This window comes from Paramormyrops kingsleyae, chromosome 21 (genome assembly GCF_048594095.1).
Source record: "Paramormyrops kingsleyae isolate MSU_618 chromosome 21, PKINGS_0.4, whole genome shotgun sequence".
NCBI lineage: Eukaryota > Metazoa > Chordata > Actinopteri > Osteoglossiformes > Mormyridae > Paramormyrops > Paramormyrops kingsleyae.
This window is the reverse complement of record NC_132817.1, coordinates 17,668,772-17,688,118: the sequence shown is the minus strand read 5'-3', so window position 1 is coordinate 17,688,118 and position 19,347 is coordinate 17,668,772.

The window sequence follows — 19,347 nt, the reverse complement described above, 5'->3', positions numbered from 1 at the left end:
CATAAGTAGAAATATTTACTGGACTGAAACGAAATAAATCACCCAACCGGAGAAACAGAAACACTAAGAGAGGCAATTACGGGTGCGGGGGGGCCAGGGATGAAAAACTGAGTAGCTGATTATTGGGGGGGGGGGGGGTTACCTTGGATCCCACGGAAGCATGTAAATCACATGTTTAATAATTATTTAAAAAGCACGACTGAGGAAGAGAAATCTCAGTGTAGTCTTGCGTTCTGCAGCACTTTGGGTTCCCTGTTCTGCCTGTATACGTTTTCTGTTTTTTTTTTTTTTTTTACAAACGGACTGCCCACAGGGCGATACGAGCGCCTTGACCAATCAGGCGCTTTCTGGGGCTCGGAATGGGGCCCATGGGCTTTCGCGCAAGCGCTGTCCTGGAGGGACATAGCCAAGCCAGGATGCCGCTTGGAGCGAATTACGAGATCTGCGTGGTCGTCGGCATCTCCAGAGAGGACGCCCTCTAGTGGGGGATTCTGTGCCAAAATTTGGAGGGATGGGGGGAGGAGGTGTAGGGGAGCTGGGCAACGGCGGAGGTCCAGGAGTGGAGTGTCATCACCATCCTTGTCATTCAGCCACCATCTGATTCCAAAACAGAAACGGGACCCTTCCCAAAAGCGGAACAGGATTCGTGGCGGGGGAGGTGGGTGCCAGAATTGTTGCAGCATTCCTATTTTTGAAGGATTACTACAGCAAACATTGTAACCAATCAATGATTAGTTTTGCACTGCAGAGACTCCTGAGAAACCAGTAGCTTTTTGCTCAGCCTGTGACATTCATCTGCACAAAAGGTTAACAGTGGCCTTAACACCTATATTACAGGGGCGTGTCTTTCCACTTACATGTCACTTCCTGTCCTCTCATCTCCATTTCTGCCTTGACTGGTCGATGTGGCATCGGCGACACCCCCAGTTGCACCCTGTCAAGGGTGAGGAGGCCCAGATGGCACTACAGACAGCTCCAATTTATCTGTGACATCTCTGTCCCTCTCTAGTCCTAGGTGACACCTGGCCAGAGCGGCATTGAACGACTTGGTGAAGGTGAACGACTCAGCTGCAGTACGGTTGTAGCTACTGGACAGGACAAGTCACTGAATTTAAACATCATTTAAAAAGACGCATATATTTTGTGAGACTACCTAGAACACAAGGTATCTGATAATAACATTACTTATGAGTAATTGACGTTTTATCATTAAATAATTATATCCTTTACAAATTCAATTTCATCAGTTTTTTTTTTTTAAAGAAAATCTTAAACTTAATATTATTCTTATTTTATTATCTTTGTTGTGTTGACTGATTAATGCTGTCCTGCATTCATAAAATGAATGAAAATATGGTAAAACTTAAAGCTGTCATATATAATGCACTATAGATGCCATAATGCATTATAATGGTCACTATAAGACTTACGGATCCTTTGTACTGCATCATAAAGGTATCTATAGTGCATTATAGATGTGAGCTTCATAGAGCATTCATAAGGCATAATACACAAGGCTATGACATGTTATGCCTTTTATATATATATATATATATATATATAGAGAGAGAGAGAGAGAGAGAGAGAGAGCTATGTTTATAATGCTTTATGAATGCATTGTAATAAATGCGTTTTGGGGCACAGGTTAGGGGCACATGGCCTCTGTGCCCATGATCAGAAGGGCACCGCTTTGAATCCTGTCCTCAGCAGAATAGTCACACCTCTGTTGGGCCCTTGAACAAGACCCTTGGGGGTGCCAGGTAAGTACCCTGGGCTTGTGCTCACACCACACCTCAGGCTTTGCTCTCGCCTATACAGTATGTGTGTATATCTATATATGTGTGTGTATGTCTCAAAGGAGGGTGAGATGAGATATGCAAATAGCATTCCAGGATGCTGGTGAGAACGGCAAACAAAATATCGGTGATTTCACCTTGAATGTCGGGCATCGTAGGAGTGGTGTGACCCACCGTGCGCGATACAAACGACACTACAGACGGTGATGCACTCTGTTTGTGTGACTGTGGCACAAACATTCACGGAATGTGAACCACACATTCACATAAGAATAATATTTCCCTTTTTTCCACAATGAGATTGTGTCTTGGTCTCAGCATGCAGAAAAACACTAATTATATATGGAAAAAAACACACAATGGAATGGGTGCTTTTGTATCTGATTGTAGCATCAAAGATAATAAGGGCTGTTTTGCTCCTAATGCAAGCTGTGCATGGTGCTGTTATTCAAGAAGGAAAAAAACAAGTATGGTTTTTTTAGGTAATATGCAGGGAACAGCTGGCCCTGTTACAATTTGGAATCCATTGTTATGTCATAAATTAAAGTTCAACCCTATATTTTTTGGCTTGTCTCCCATTTACATTTTATCCTGTGTAAGAAAACCTTTGCGTGCTTTGCAAGGAACCATAGCCCTTATATGCATCCACCAGCCACTTCTTGGGGTGTTGGGGGGGGGGGGGGTTGGAGTGATTATGGGACAAAAAAAGTGTCAATGCAGTGGAGTCATAATGACTAAATTAAAATGAAATAATGTGTGAAGATACAGGAAGGAGATTGTTATCAGGCTGCTCAGAGCTCACTTCATTACTGTGACAAGTGTCTTTATTACTGTCCTTGGTCATAAATGACAAAATTAGGAGAGAAAGAATTCATCATTTCCAGCGGGAGACTTTAATACAATAATACTCTGCATGAAAAGTCATCAAAATAAAAAGTTATGAAAGTTCAACCTTTGTGATTAAGGGCATTTTTGAAACCCATTTCAGTGTGACTACCATCCCATGCAGGATGTATCCCTGCCTTCTGCCCTATGCTGTCTGGGACGGGCTCCAGCTCCTCTATGACCCTGACCAGGATCAGCACCTGGAAGATAGATGGATGGAGTATTTATTGTGTGTGAGTGCCTACCCTGCACTGGACTGGCACCCCATCGCTGTGCCTCCCAGGATAGACTCTAAATATACTGTGTTAACCTTGCTAAGCAGTTATGGAAGAACGACGGATAAGCAATTCAAAATCCATTCAGTGAAACATCTTAGATGTACTACGTCTGTAATGGCCTGCTTTCCATGTAAGCGGTATTTTACTGTTGTCAAAGGATGCCGTTTGTTGCCGGAAACACTATGTGACTTCATGTTCCTGGCATTTTCCAGGGTTCTGATATATATTTAGTTGCTGTACAATGGTGACAGACAGACAGACAGACAGATAGACAGACAGACACAGACAGACAGACAGACAGATAGACAGACAGACAGACAGATCGATAGATAGATAGACAGACAGACAGACCGATAGATAGATAGACAGACAGACAGATAGATCGATAGATAGATAGATAGATAGACAGACAGACAGACAGACAGATCGATAGATAGATAGACAGACAGATAGATCGATAGATAGATAGACAGACAGACAGACAGATAGATCGATAGATAGATAGACAGACAGACAGATAGATAGATAGACAGACAGACAGACAGACAGACAGATAGATAGATAGACAGATAGATATATAGATAGATAGATCGATAGATAGATAGATCGATCGATAGATAGATAGATAGATAGATAGATAGATAGATAGATAGATATAGATGCTTGTGTGAGTTTTCCTTATATGAAAATGTTCTGAGGGCACATAAAAGGCAGGACCAACCTATCAGATATCTTGGCCCCACCTCCTTTAGTTGCTTGGACCCCCCTCCTCTGCAGTGTGATTGGTTATCTGTCTGTGTGTGTTACAATGTTATCTTTGTCATTGTTCTTTATATTATTCTGTGTTTGTTTACATCCTCAATAAAATAAAATGTTATCTTTGTGTTCCTTCAATTATGTTGTTTTGTAATGAAAATTATGGGAACGACGTTCTCTTGGGATCAATATAGATATACTTTATTGATCCCTTGAGGAAACTTGTTTGCTGTATACAGTAGGTTCACGAAGTGCACAGATACGAGAACATGGTGCAGACACAAGACAACAAACAGCAAAGAACAAAGTAAAGACTCCTGGGACACGATGTCAGTATTAATCTATGTACCATGTAATAAGCATACAGTAATACAGGCCAGTCAGCCCACAAAGGCTGATAATGATGCTAATTTGTTCATGCAGTATGATATATACCTTGATCTTTTAGTTTATATATTGATCATGTGTCTTCAGACTATTGCCAAGAAATCCTTCCCATCGACAGCCAGTACTTCTTGCAGACTCCAAAATGTACATAATGTACATCCCACACGTTCCAGCTTTAGGTGCTTGTAAATAGTGATGAATTTATGACAGGTCATCACAACAAGCGAAAGCCGTGAGGCTTGAAACGTGTTTACTGCTGCAAACTCCCGTATGCCGTTTGTGTACCGCAGAGTAGCTCTGTGGTAAACATAAACAGCACGGACTTAGCTGTGCGTATCGTAAATCTCTTTTGTTTCCGTCTCAGATTAGGTTTTCCATGCGCTCTCAGAATGTTTGTTTTGGCATACAGGCTGCACATCTGCAGATTTGGTTAATTGTAAATTCACTGTAGTTTGGCCTGTTGAGTGATCTCATATAAGATATCCGGCAGTGATTCAGTACAGCAGATCCTCTGCTAGCATTATCTGTGGGCAAGGACAATGGCGAGGGACCACACTGAGCTTTTGAAGTAAAATAATGGGCCTTAGTTTCAAAAGATACTTATATAAATACAGAGATTATCAGGTTATTACGCTTTCTCAGCATTATCTAGTTATCTGGTCTTTGTATCACTATTTTCACACATTTTTATGGTGTGTCTGTTTCAGGCCATACAGTCTGAAAAACAGTTCAGTCATGGCCATAAATACATATGATACGTGTCTCATTGAAAAGCAGAGCATAACAATTTCCATTTCATGTGCGATAGTTTCATTTGATGTCTCTTATAAGGTAGTATGGCATGTTCATGTGTTAGTATTTATCCAAACATTTCCTTGAAAGCAAACTCAAGATGGGTTCTTTGAAAATGTGTAAACTCTGTGAATTAAATGCCACAGCAAATACATTCTCAATCATAAAAACTCACTGTGATGGTAGAATGAAATGCTTATTACGGTGCAGTATAAACAGCTCGCAATGACAATTTCTGCATGACAATGTTGTTTTCACACACTTTTCCTCGAGTGAAAAAATACATACTCATAAACAAGGTTTAAGGTACTTGTTACCTTTGCAGTATTTTTTTAAGGTTTGTCAACAATATCACTATTTTCTACCCTTGCCAGTAAATTTACTTCTTTGGCGTGAGACGGTTGAGTGGGGACAAGTTCACACAGATCAAAATGAACATGACAAGTTCTAGCACCAGAGGCGCTCGTCTTTAGCCAATAGAAATAATATTCTTTGCAAGTCTACAAGATTACATAGAGAAACATAGCAAAACAATACATTGTTTTCTGTTCATTAACTGTTTTTTTTTACACCTGTGAAAGGTTATTTGTCTTTAGGTGATTTAGATGCATTTCAAATGTATGTAATTATACCACATAAACTGAAGTGCTTAAAAGCTATTTAAAAAGCATTAAAACATTTGATCTCGTTCATATACATACAGCTCTGGCAAAAACTGAGATACCACAGCAGAATTTTTAGTTGCACTCATTCTCAATTTATGGTAAAATGTACATTTGTTTGCAAACTCCAGCCTGGCACTTCCTTGCTTCTCATTGATGAAGGGCTCCTTCCTTTATGCTTTATGGGACTTCAGTCCTGCTTCCAGGAGCCTGATATGAACTGTCCTAGCAGTGCACCTCACGCCACTTAATGTTTCCTATTCTTTTTGAAGGTCACTTGAGGTCATCCTCCAATTTATGAGGCACTGCTGGATAACTTGACAGTCATCTCTGGCATTAGACAGTTCCCTCTGCCCTCTACCCGGCTGGATTTTGGTCATTGCCCGTGTCTCCTGCTTCACCTTGTTCCTGCGTACTGCTGATTTAGGAACCCTGAGCTTGGGAGCAGCCGGCCTCGCAGTGTAGCCTCTGCCAGCAGAACCAGGATCAATGCAGCTTTTTAAAAAAAATATATAGAGTGGCCTCTTAATTTTTTCCCAGAGCTGTATATGAGATGTTCATTCAGAGATACCTTTCTACCCACCATTGCTAAGTAGAGCTTTTTAGACTTCCTGCTAGCTAGGCAGCTACAGTGGGTGAAAATCCCAGGGAAGTGACTGCATTTGAGACCCTGGAATCACCACAAGTGGCACATCACACATTAGCTATTCTATACACACACACACACACACACACACACACAGAAGATTGATCACTGTACCAGGAAAGCAGGGGATAGAGGGAGTGATGCCCTGCAGGACAAGGCACCCGACTGGCAGTCGATTGTCACTGCCAGCTGTAGACAGTCTACCTGGCTCTCCATGTTGACTCCCACACAAAGGTATGGAGGCCTCTGTGCTGCCAGACCCGACCCACGAGGCTCTGTGGGGAAACCGACCTGAACACCACCCCCACTCACCTTTCACCTCATTACCACCCTCACCGCCCAACCTCTACTGTAAACTGTAAGCCCGCCGGGAACTAAACTGCCTAACGCCATAGCAGCTGACAGGCTAATCGATTCCCTCAGCTTCATAGTTTGCATAGATATCTCTTCCTTGCTGGTTCGATTACTTTGACATAAGGTCTTGGGTTACTCCTCGTATCAGCTGTGTTCTAATGTGGGAATATGTGCACGCGTGTGAAAGTGACCATTTACGCAATACAGTGACTATCATTGTGGCAGACAGACACAGCAGTGTGTTGTTTCAACATGTGTACATGTAATTATGTAATTATGAAATTTGCAATATCACAGAAGCTAATACTTTCAGATCCACACTTTAAAAAAATAGCATATTTTTTCTAATAAATATATTTGTAATATATTGTGTCAATTTGTCACTAAATAAAATTAACAAGGGAGGTCATATTTAATTTGCTGAAAGACAGCTGGTAATTTTGTTTCCTTGAAAAGGGTGAAGCTTTCCGGGGTGATGTTCCCTATGTGTGCTTGATGTCCAATATTCCTTCTTGGAGCCACATATCCTAAGAAGTGACATGACATCATTAACAGATCTGTTGTAATTTTTGCAGGGGAGAAAGGCTGCATCGATCCACTCTGCCCCCTGTTCCCCAACACAATGAAGGCTATCGATTGTCAGGGTGTTACTGAATCATTCCTAAATGCTGATAACCAGGAATGGACGGGACAGAGCGAGACAGCCTGTCACCTTAGTACACCTGTTAGTGATCTGGGCCTCATTATGGAGTCACCCACGATGCTTTCAGAAGTCATGACATCATAATACACGACATCATACTGTAGCTACTACCCAGCTTTCATCTCATTATGAATGTGTTCTCACCTGGATATAACAAAAATACTGTGGCAGATTTTTCATTAATCACAGTTACTACTACAATAAAAGGAAATATGTAGCTGGCCAAATACTGAGGTCACAATGATAAAATGTAAACCATGCAAGAAAAACAGTTAGAAATAATTTAAAATGAAAAGCAAATGTCGGCACATATTTGCTTATACTGTTAAATTTAATATAACAATGCATCATGTAAAAAACAATGCATAACAATCCCAGGTGTGAGAACTCCAGCCGATCAGTCCTGTAATTAGTAACCAATTAAGGAGCTGTAGCGGAAACCCACATAAGCAATGACCCTTTCTGGATAAGATTGACCACGATTCTGTGGAAACTAGATGTAACGAAAATTCAGCCAAATTCATGATAAAATGGCTGAAAAGGTAAATAACATACTTAGATTCAGGAAAAGATGGGCGAAATATCAATTAGTTAATGTGGGTAATCTGGCCCATGAGCTCATATGTGAAAAAAAGTTCCCTGAGGAGATATGACCTTTGGTTTCATTCACAAGAAAAGGTTTGCTAAACAATAAAATACCTTCATCGTGTCAAACTCCTCATACTTGTAGAGATCTTTTGTCTTATTGCCTTATTGAGTCTTCACGACTTATAATCCTATTGTGCAGTGGAAAGTCATTCTTTATAACAAATTCTTTGATGTTCATTTTTGCATTACTTAAGCAGCCTTTTCTTTTATTTCCCAGTGGCACTGAAAGGTCACAAAATGATTAAGAATATACTAAAATGACTAAAACGAATATCTGGGCTTGCAATGGCCAAAACAATGTTTTCTGAGGAAAGGGTTTTAAAGAAGAATAGCAATAATAAAAAGATGTGCATTTGCAGCCTTGTATGGATGGTTTCCCTCACAGAGAGCTCACTTTTAACAGCATTTTCTGCAGCAGTTACAATGAAGAAGCACACGACTTTGGAAAATCAATGGTCGATATAATGAGGAGTCCTTTCTGGTGGACATTGGATTGCTGACCCTTTTACCAAAGTGCTGCCTTTTGAATAGAATTTTATTTTGCAGAAAACTGCTTTGCAACCGTAGCTTAGGTCTCCGCCTTGGATTGCCCCATGCATCTATACAATCTGCTAAGCTAGCTACATTTATGAAAACGATCACAAGTAATGTCCTCCGTGGCAAACGCTAGTGTAGCCTAGCGTGAAATAATGGTGCTGGAAGCTGGACGTTGGAGTTTGAGCTTTACATAAAGTGCTACAGCAAAGATATAGCAACAAGGATTGAAATCAGAATAATGGAAAAAAGTGATATTTGCCAGAGAAGCTCAGTGAGTGGAATCGTCAGCTTAACGAGGTTGTCGATTTGGACTCCTGGTATCTCCAGTAAGTCTCCCCTTTACAGTGTGTGTCAGCGTTTTTTCTTTCTTTCTCTGGTATTTCTCACCAGAGAACGAAGACCATCAGATAGTTCTCCACTGTCTTAAGAAAACACACTCGCTTGTTTTTTTTCCCCCAAATGTTAAATATATATCATCAATGGTTCAAAAGGAGCCATATTCAATTTGTAAAGTGAACTCCCCAAAGAGTTTAACTTCAAAAGAGTGACTCTCGTAGTGCTGCGTTCAGCGGGACAGCTCCAGTTCAGGAGCATTTCAGAAGTATCTTATTTTCGTAAGGTCATGGAGCGGTCACGCAAACACTCCCACACAAAGGAGTGGGCAGCACAGTACAAAAGGCTGAGGCAGAAATGTCATATATAACATAACAGAGTGCAAATGATAATCTTAACACTGAGCGTGGTGTCCAGAACACTATAGGATGTAAACAAAGTTAATGAATTTGTAATACATTATTCATGTAATGCATTTTTGCCTTACAGACATATTTAGTCAGTTCAAGGACTTATTAAAAGAATTAAATGTTTCCCTGTTGCATATAATGTAAAATATATTTGTGTTTTTCTTCAAGATTCTTTTTTTTTCTTTTTTCCCAAACGCCACGAACCCCTCTTTTATGAAGAAGAATGGTCTATACAATGTGAAGACAGAGAACTGGTCACCGCCTAAATAAAACAGACCCTCGTTTTTTATCTGAGCGGCGAATCGCTGGTGGTGACAGATTAGGAGGCCGTGTCACTAATCAGGCGGGCGGACAGGAAGCAGCACATTAGTCACGTTGAGGAAAGGAAGGGCCCTCAACAGCTGAGCACAGAAACGTGTCTCTGGTCCCCCGTTGAGCAGATTCTCCTGTGATCCTGAACCGGGATGAAAGGCTTGACAGATATACAAGGTATTTCAGCGCTGGCTTTATAATGAGCTCATAATAGGGGCCGGAATGTAAGACGGACAGCCATGACCAGGGGTGTATACAGGGGCGGGCCACAGGTGCCATGGCCTGAGCTGATTGGTCCCTGGATTAGCCCCTCCCCCATCACTCACTGATTCAAAACATATAATTGGCTAATGATGGCTCCTTTGTATGAATTATAGCACCCCTGCTTTAAAATCCTAGAATTACTCCAGGACATAACCAAATCGAAAAGCTTAGTTTAACAGTGTCAAGACAATGTCCAAGAATCACCGGAGGCTTTCGATCACAGCTCTCATCAAGAAGTTTGGCCGTCTTTTTTGTTGCCGCAAAGCAGATGATATGATATCACAGGGTGACACAGTGACAAACAAGAGTAATGACAGTGGTACAGTTTATAATAGAACAACCTTCCTGCTATGCTGACTGTAATGAAAAGGGGTGCATAGTCTCTATTAGGTGGGAAATAATACCTGTTTATTAACAGGAAATTCTTGGTGTAAGTTCAGGTCCTTGGTGCTGGCTTACAGGTGCATTAATGGGCAGGAATCCATCTCCAAAAGGCTCCTCAAGACCTTTGTCCCATCTCGCCCCATTCGGTCAGCAAACCAACGCTGCTTAGAGCTCCCTCAACCACGTGAGAATCGTCACTCCGAATGGTTTCTTGTGAGGTTCCCTGGTTGTGGAATGAACTGCAGACATCAGACTTTCCTTCAAGAACGTCATTTGTACGGCGCTTTGGACAAAACCGTCTGCTAAATATATAAATTTAAATGTTAGTTTAGTTTGGAATGTTTTTTGGAAGAAAGCTAGATGGATTCAAATGCATTAATGCATATGGAGACTATCTATTGAATACAAAGTCCATTTTGTCTTTGAGAACTCTTATGCTTTAAAATTTTGACCTCGTCCATTCCACAATGGCTTCCCCAGATTCAACTGAGCCTGAGGCGCAGGAATGCAGCCTCACATTGAGTGGCCCTGGGAGACCTTGGCCGATTCGCCTGGAACGTCTGTCGGTGTTTGTGCGTCTCCCAAGTGGAGCCTTCGAAGTGTTACGGCAAACATACGGTCCGACGAGCGAGGAGAGTAAACAATTTCAGACAACGTCAGGCGTTCTTAGGCGATGCGCACACCTGTGCAAGGTAGGATTCCCAGTGCAGAGAAACTACATATGATTAATTATACAGAGTCAAAAGCCGCAGTTTGAGTCCTGGAGCGTTTAACAGTACTGCTCAGCTACCTGCACCGTGAGCCTCGCATTTGGTACGCGCCAAAGAGCTGGGATGAGGTAAGGATAGCGTTGTGATCATCCCTGCAGGTTTCAGTGATGACACACTGGATCGGCACGGTCACAATAGGGGAGACGCAGTGGGCCAGAGACAGTGATGGGGCACATCGACAGCCTCAGAATCCCTGACTTACATTGCTGCACTGCGTCGGCATAGAGACGCGTGGTATTTAAAATGTGTGCCAAGTTTGTTAAATATTTGATGATCTTGAATTTTCGAGATGCATAATGAAGACTTCTATCTATCTATCTATCTATCTATCTATCTATCTATCTATCTATCTGTCTATCACAGTGTTGATAATGCACCACCTGATGTGATAGATGCACGTTTCGGTGAAAACCGACCCAAAGCAGCAGGAGTGCAAATAAAACCTGTAATAGGTAGCAGAGCGAAATGAATATGTAAACATTAGCTACACTCCCAGCACTGATTGACAGAATCCAACCAGACTGAAGCAGCTGTGGGAATCACAGACACAATCCCCGACCACAACTGCTACAGGCTTCTCTGCTGCTCGTACATCGATTGTGGTTGCATTGCCTCTGTGCCCAGAGGAGTTGCTTCAGCAAGCTTGCAGGTGTACTATTACCAGCAAGGGAGTGCTTTGTGCTCACGCGAATGGATTAGCGAGCGACGGAACGAAGCTGCGCTCTCATTACACGCCACTAGTGCTGGGAAGGCGACACGAAGCTCACAAACGGGAGCTTAATTACTTCCTGGCATTCAAATCTGTGCCTCCTATTAAAATGATGAATACCTTTATAAATTACTTGTGTCAGTCGACGAGGAAATCCGTAATAAAGCGTCTGCTAGGAAATTAGCAGGAAATTTTTACCGAGTTTGACGACTATATGTCTAATGTAAAAATGAAGAAGGGGGGGGGGGGTCTGTTATGCTGGAAGAAGGCAGTATTATTAATTTGTCAGATGCATCCATCTGTTGTACAAGAGGAGGCTAAGTAATTAAGATGGAAATATGCTAGATCCTCTCTGTTGTCACAGATGCATCTTTCCTATAACTTTCATTACAAATCAACACAAGGATGATGTTTCACCGCATACAACAATTTAGTGATAATTTATCAGCGATTATATTTTTTAAAATGGATACGGTGTAGCTGATCTTCCATTTAATGACTCTTTGGTTTATGTGGTCAACCAGATAAGCAATATTACAAAAAAAGACGTTGAATATTTTTACATATAAGAATATTCATGATTTTTTTTAAATGTGATTTGATCATCTTGAATTTTCAAGTAATGAAGACTTCCAAGCCTCACGGCTTTCGCTTGTTGTGATGACCTGTCATAAATTCATCACTATTTACAAGCACCTAAAGCTGGAACGTGTGGGATGTACATTATGTACATTTTGGAGTCTGCAAGAAGTACTGGCTGTCGATGGGAAGGATTTCTTGGCAATAGTCTGAAGACACATGATCAATATATAAACTAAAAGATCAAGGTATATAGCATAATGCATGAACAAATTAGCATCATTATCAGCCTTTGTGGGCTGACTGGCCTGTATTACTGTATGCTTATTACATGGTACATAGATTAATACTGACATCGTGTCCCAGGAGTCTTTACTTTGTTCTTTGCTGTTTGTTGTCTTGTGTCTGCACCATGTTCTCGTATCTGTGCACTTCGTGAACCTACTGTATACAGCAAACAAGTTTCCTCAAGGGATCAATAAAGTATGTCTATATTGATCCCAAGAGAACGTCTTTCCCATAATTTTCATTACAAAACAACATAATTGAAGGAACACAAAGATAACATTTTATTTTATTGAGGATGTAAACAAACACAGAATAATATAAAGAACAATGACAAAGATAACATTGTAACACATACAGACAGGTAACCCATCACACTGCAGAGGAGGGGGGTCCAAGCAACTAAAGGAGGTGGGGCCAAGATATCTGATAGGTTGGTCCTGCCTTTTATGTGCCCTCAGAACATTTTCATGTAAGGAAAACTCACACAAGCATGCATCTATCTATCTATCTATCTATCTATCTATCTATCTATCTATCTATCTATCTATCTATCTATCTATCTATCTATCTATCTATCTATCTGTCTATCTATCTATCTATCTATCTATATATCTATCTGTCTATCTATCTATCTATCTATCTAAGACCAATGACAACTTGGGTCTTGATAGACTGCTACTCGTAGAAATTTAAGTTTATACCATTTCAGAGTGTTAAATGACACATTTATCCATTCAAAGGAGCATGTATGACCCGTGTACTTCTCTAGTGCATTTTCATATATATGCTAAATCGCGTTTGCCTGAGGATTCACATCAAGCAAAGGAAATAATAGCAAGCACTAAGCAGCAATGGGCTGCAGTTCTGTTCGGGGTCAAACAACCTTTATGGCCTGTGCTTCTAATTACCCTACTTACTGAAGATGGATGGAGAGACTATATGCTGCATTCACAAACACAAATGATTTGTCTTTTCAGACCTGTTGCTTGAATTTTGATGCATGCTTCGTTTTGAAAACAGCTTTAAAAAGCATCTCTAAAGACATTTTTATATGTGAAATTTCATTAACACGAAATGTATTTGATGCTTTTTTGATGGTTATCGTATATGAAATCAGCTTTACATAAAAGGGTGGGGAAAATGCCTTTTCAGTTAATTGCTATAGGAAAATTGCCCTTCAATAAAACATCCATTTTATCAATTTTAGCTTTTTATTGTTCATATGTTCATATCCCACATAAGTACTGCCACAGTACAATACACAGTATGCCACAGTATGCCACAGTACAATACACAGTATGCCACAGTATGCCACAGTACAATACACAGTATGCCACAGTATGATACACTGAAGGATACTCATTTTGTGTAGCTACATTGCATACATTCTGGAAACGTCCTAATTCCTGGTCATTTTTATATTAGAAAGCCCATTGTCATACCTCACAGAAATGCATTATGAACTGCTTTTGTGTATCAGGTCTTGTTTTTTCTGGATGGGGGTTAGAATCAGTACAGTACAGTCTGGCTTTCACTCTGCGTGTACAGTTTGCAGGTTTTCCCCTCCGGTGTGGGTTTCTTCATGCAGTTCAAAAGCATGAATTAATGCATCTAAATAACACGGAATGACAGTGAGCAGTCTTTCCCTAAATGCATTGATTGCATTGAGTCTAAAAAGTACTGATCTGATAAAACACAGCCGAAATTCAAGTTAAAAATAACTAAATAAATGAATAAAAGAATTCTGGGGAAGACTATGCTGCTGACACTGTCATCCATCTTACCAGACTGGAATAATTAAGGCGCATGGAAAAGGGAAATCATTAAAGCCACATTATTGTGTGAAAGTATAATCTGAGTGACAATCATACCGCCGTATGACGTTACGTGGGAATGATATCAGCAATAAGTGTCACACACTCGCCATGCAATATTTAATTCTGGATTAGAGATGCATTGTTTTGGAGAATAATTACACTGCGTTCTTCATCCTGAGCGAGTTTATTGTTTATGAGGCGGCACACAGAGAAGTGCTGACAACGAAGCCATGAGTCGTACTCACGCATAGATATGGCGCGAAGACCAACTGAGTTCTGCAGTCTGCTGTCTTTATTAAACAGCTCTCTTACTTACACATATGGTTGATAGGAGGCCATTTTCGTGAACCATTTATCTTCATTAGCCGGCGGTAGCCCCTCCCCACCAGCCCAAAGCGCTTCAGAGGAGTCAGCCCAAGGCCTAGCCCACCCAGATTAGTTAGCGCTGAGTGTGGCTAATTGTAATGCGGCTCCCATGTCCCGATCCTTGCCATGAATGTCCCCCGTGGTACTCTTAATAAATTTCAAAAAAGACAATATAACCACCATCTGTTCTCCAAATCAGGATTCCAACTGTTTTGAGTGATAAACTGCTTCTTTGTAAACCAGCGGAGCCAGCAGCTACTGTGCAAGCAAATAAAGCATCGAGGAAAAGGGTGGTTCCTCTCAATGTGCTGCTGGGTTATTTAATGTGACGTCTTTTCGATTTTTCACACTAAAAAGGTTGGACTAATTATGACAGCTGAAGAGTTGCTCAACTCATATAAATGAACAGAATGTTCTGGTACAAAAAAGAAAAAAAAAACATGCTAATATTAGTGAAGTTTTGAGAGACATTATTCATTGAAACACCTTGTGTCCGGTGCATAATATGTGCATCAACTTGATATCTTGGTGTCTTAAATCACCATTCCGTTATCTGACAACAGCTTTGTCGGACAATTTCGGGAAACTGCTGATTTTTCTCAAATGGGCAAAGATGCGTCTCGTCCAGGATGACATGAGGAGAACTCATTGAGATGAGAAGGTGTCAGATGGTCGGATCAAGCTTTCGCATAACTGTGGTGCCTCATAATGCAATCCCAGGTCCCCGGCGATTCTGGAAATCCCTGTCTGGAATAAATGAGCCCCCCCCATCTAAAGACACATCCGTTCGGCCCCCTAGCTAATCGTTACTGAGTGCCCCAGGGCTTTTATCATCCTGAACTCTGTGCTTCCAAAAGGCAATTCTGGCTGCCTTACAGGAAACTGGCTTATACGAATAAACTGCAGGCCTGGATTTTTAGACGAACACTTAGGAGATCCAAAAGGTGTTTGTATAAAGAGCATTCCCAACATCTGTACATTTGTGTCATCAGAACATCTGTGTCATGCCCTGCTCGTGCCGATCCTCCTCTGTGCCACGCCCCCCACGCTACCTCACGTGGAATCCCTGTGTTACCAACTGTTTCTAGTTGTGTCTAATTAGTCGTGTGTATTTAAGTCCGCGTTAGAGTATGTTTCCCTAGTCCGGTCATTAACGTCTTAACGTCGTTAATGTTTCCTGTGCTCATGATTGTGTCGTCCCTTTAATAAACCCAGAGTTTACCTATATTCCCGGACTCCTGCGCTTGTCTCCCTGCCGTGCCACAGCGAGTTCATGACAATCTGCTTTTTTTTTTTTTTTAGTTCACTGTCATTCACTAGCCTGAAATGATTCAGGAAAACATCAATATATTGAAAAAATTATGGATTTGCTGCACTTTTAAAATCTAAATTAGATCAGCATCTCTTATCCATCACAATAGACTAAACATGGTGCCCCATCTATTTTTCATGGGTAATAGCAACTTACAAATGCACTTTTAAGTTGATTGTAACCCCACTGTACCGAACTGCACAGATCTATGAGCCCAATTGATCATGGCCATTCTCCCAGTTAATTTTGAGGTTAACTGGTCCAAATTCTGGATACTGTCTTGTACAAATTGCATGAATATGAGAATCTATAGCTTTTGTAAAGCTGTAATCATGAAATTCACTGTTTGCTGACCATTCCAAAGGCACTAAGGACAATACACTCAACTGTACTGCATCACGACTTTCCCATTGCAGTTTTTATACATCACAGTGGTTGGCATTAAAAATGAAATTGGACTGTTTTTAGGAGTTTCTGTGAGCTTTGTGAAAGCCTTAGACAACATGCGAGCAAAAGGGCAGCAAACAACAAACCAAAACTTTAGTAACTTATAAATGCATGCATAAAATATATGTACTGTAAAGTGCTGGTTTGGAGAATGACAGGCGTGTTTAGGGAAGCCTCTCCGGGATATTTCGCAGTGATCTCGCAGTGATCTCGCAGTGATCTCTGAATCTTGCGTTTTTCATATATTCTTGCGCCGTTAGTGCCCTAAACTACACTGGAATCTGAAACTCTTTGCTTTGCTCACTTAGGGGGCCAAGAAATTTTACATGGTTTTTCCAGATGGCGGGGGCCCTGTGAACCTAACCCCCGCCATGTGGAAGGGTCGACTGCGTAGCTTTTTCCCGCCTGAAGAATGACGGGACAAAAATAACTGGACATAGACACTTCCGGAGAAACGTCAGTCATCAGACGACTTTGAAGAAATGATATCGTCAACCATCTGTTCACGCAGAGGTAGATATGGGGTCAAGATACATCAAACCGAACATGAATTGCTGTATACTAATGAATCAGATTTGAAATGATAGTATTTAATATGCTCATTAATTTAACCATTAAATCAATTTGATCAGACGCTGGCCTGCATTTAGAAGAGTCATTCATCATACCTGCACAATAGAAAAACTTAGACATCAGGCCTTGAGTGCAAAGTGCACTCGACACCCCGTGAGAAGTGCACGCCCTGTCAGTGTAGCAAAAATTAGTATTGCTTTGGGTCTTCAGGTCTTTTCCTCTACCAAGGACTCTTTGTCTGCAACTGAATTCAATTTTGTTTATTCTCTCAGATTCAATTCACCAGCTAGGCATGGCTTTGCGAGGCCTTGACTAAATCATTGCTGATGTTTCCCTAACACGGTGGGGCCGGCGGATCGCAACTGTGAAATGTATTTACACTGGGTTTAGATACTTTCTCAGGGAGTTTATTTAATCTTTCAGGGGAAAAGATGTTTATCATTTAATGTGAGGAGTGAAACTCCCAGACGTGTGGTGAATATCCACAGACCAAAAACCCCAAATTTTATATCTGGCGGTGTTTGTAGGTATGTTGTCACTAAATATGACTTTATTAAACCACTATCTCAGCAAACGTGGGAATTTCAGATACCAGTTATTCTAAGTGGATTTTGTTATCCTTCTGTCTTTATTTTGCTGATGTTTTGATAATGCTGCGTTATCTGAAAGCCTAAAACAATATTACAATTCCACAGATCGTGAAATAAAAGCGAAGAAAAATCTATAGAAAAGCACACCGGGAGTTTGTAGGCAATATGTTAACGTGCCATTTTCTAATATACCATAAAAAACTGGGGTTGAGCAGTTCTCTGAAGGATGCAAACACAAAGGGGTGCAATTATATCGTTAAGTATCCAAACGCAATAACAATAACAGCAGCTACAAATGCCTTGGTTTTTGCTTTGTCCTTCCATTTAATTACTGAAAAGGAATCACAAAGGTTATAGAGTATCTTCTCCTACACTCAGGCCTATTAATAGCACAGTGGGATGCTGGATTGGCCTAAGTATTATTAGCCTTCATTATTGTCTGTGATATCTATAAATTAGCCGTTATGTGGAACGCAGCGCCTTCCTGTTTAATAGTGTGCCACTCAAATGATTTAACAATGGAAGTAAATGTGATTTCAATTATCCCTTAAGTTATAGCCCCTTTCATTGCTGAGATGCTTCATTAAGTGAACACATCCTAAAAAAAGGTAAAATGGAACAGATAATTGGTTATTAAATGAAGCTCGATGATCTAACTAATTTCAAACGCCCAACAAACCATACTTAAACACACTGTGTAACTAAACAGCTGTGGTGGAGTTTAAATTGGAGCATTTTTGTTAGCAAATGGAGTGGTTTATGGGGCGAGAATTAGTCGGTGCAAATGGGTGAGTTTTTAAATGCAGTTAATTAGTACTATTACCAAAAGAGTGACCCTAACATCTGCACCCTGTAGTTTGCTTTACTACGGTAACGTTACTATGTAATCATCCACGCAAGTTTGAATGTTTGCAGCTGTAAATGCATGAAACTGTCATAAACTCACTTTTTTGACATTCTAGTCTTGTTAATAATCCATCCATTATTGATAATTAGGTACCACTTTACAATAAGACTACCTTTATAATGTTGTAATCATTTTTAAATCATTAATAGTCAATTATTAACAAGTTGTAACAGTTTTTTTTTATTATTATTATTATTAATGAGTTACTGTCATGTGTAAGTGAAGCAAAAAGGGGCCTTATTGTAAAGTGGTAGCGATAGTACAGGGGTTATGGAGCAAAAAAGCAGAGGGCACAAGATGGGCGAGTCCCCGGATGGGGATGCCAGTGCGTGGGAGGGCATTTACTCTGACACGCAATCACACACTACCGGCGAATTTGCCCAACCATACGGAGCGATTGGGAACCCGAACACACAGAGCCTAAGCATAAGGTCACTGTGCGGCCTGTTGGCCAACTGCAGCATCTGATTGGCTCATAATCATTCACGATTTTTTTTTAGATGCAGTGGGGGAACAGAAGGGGCAGAAGGTGTGTGATAGCACACATCGGGCCGGAAACTACATATATATATGTATATATAGGCAGCAATATTTGACAGCAACGGGCAATATTGCATCTAGAGATACCAGTTCATTATGAAAGCACAAAGAGTTATAGAGAACATATCCAGCTCCTTTCCCAGTTTCCAATGTACTACTGGGGCATCAAGAACCCCCCAACATTCTCTCCATGCCGACACCAAGCCAAAAACTTGGACAAATCAATGTCCGCACCAAACAACTCCGAAACAGAAACAGCCTTCTTACCACTAATCAAGGGAGCATTTTCATTGTTTTCATAA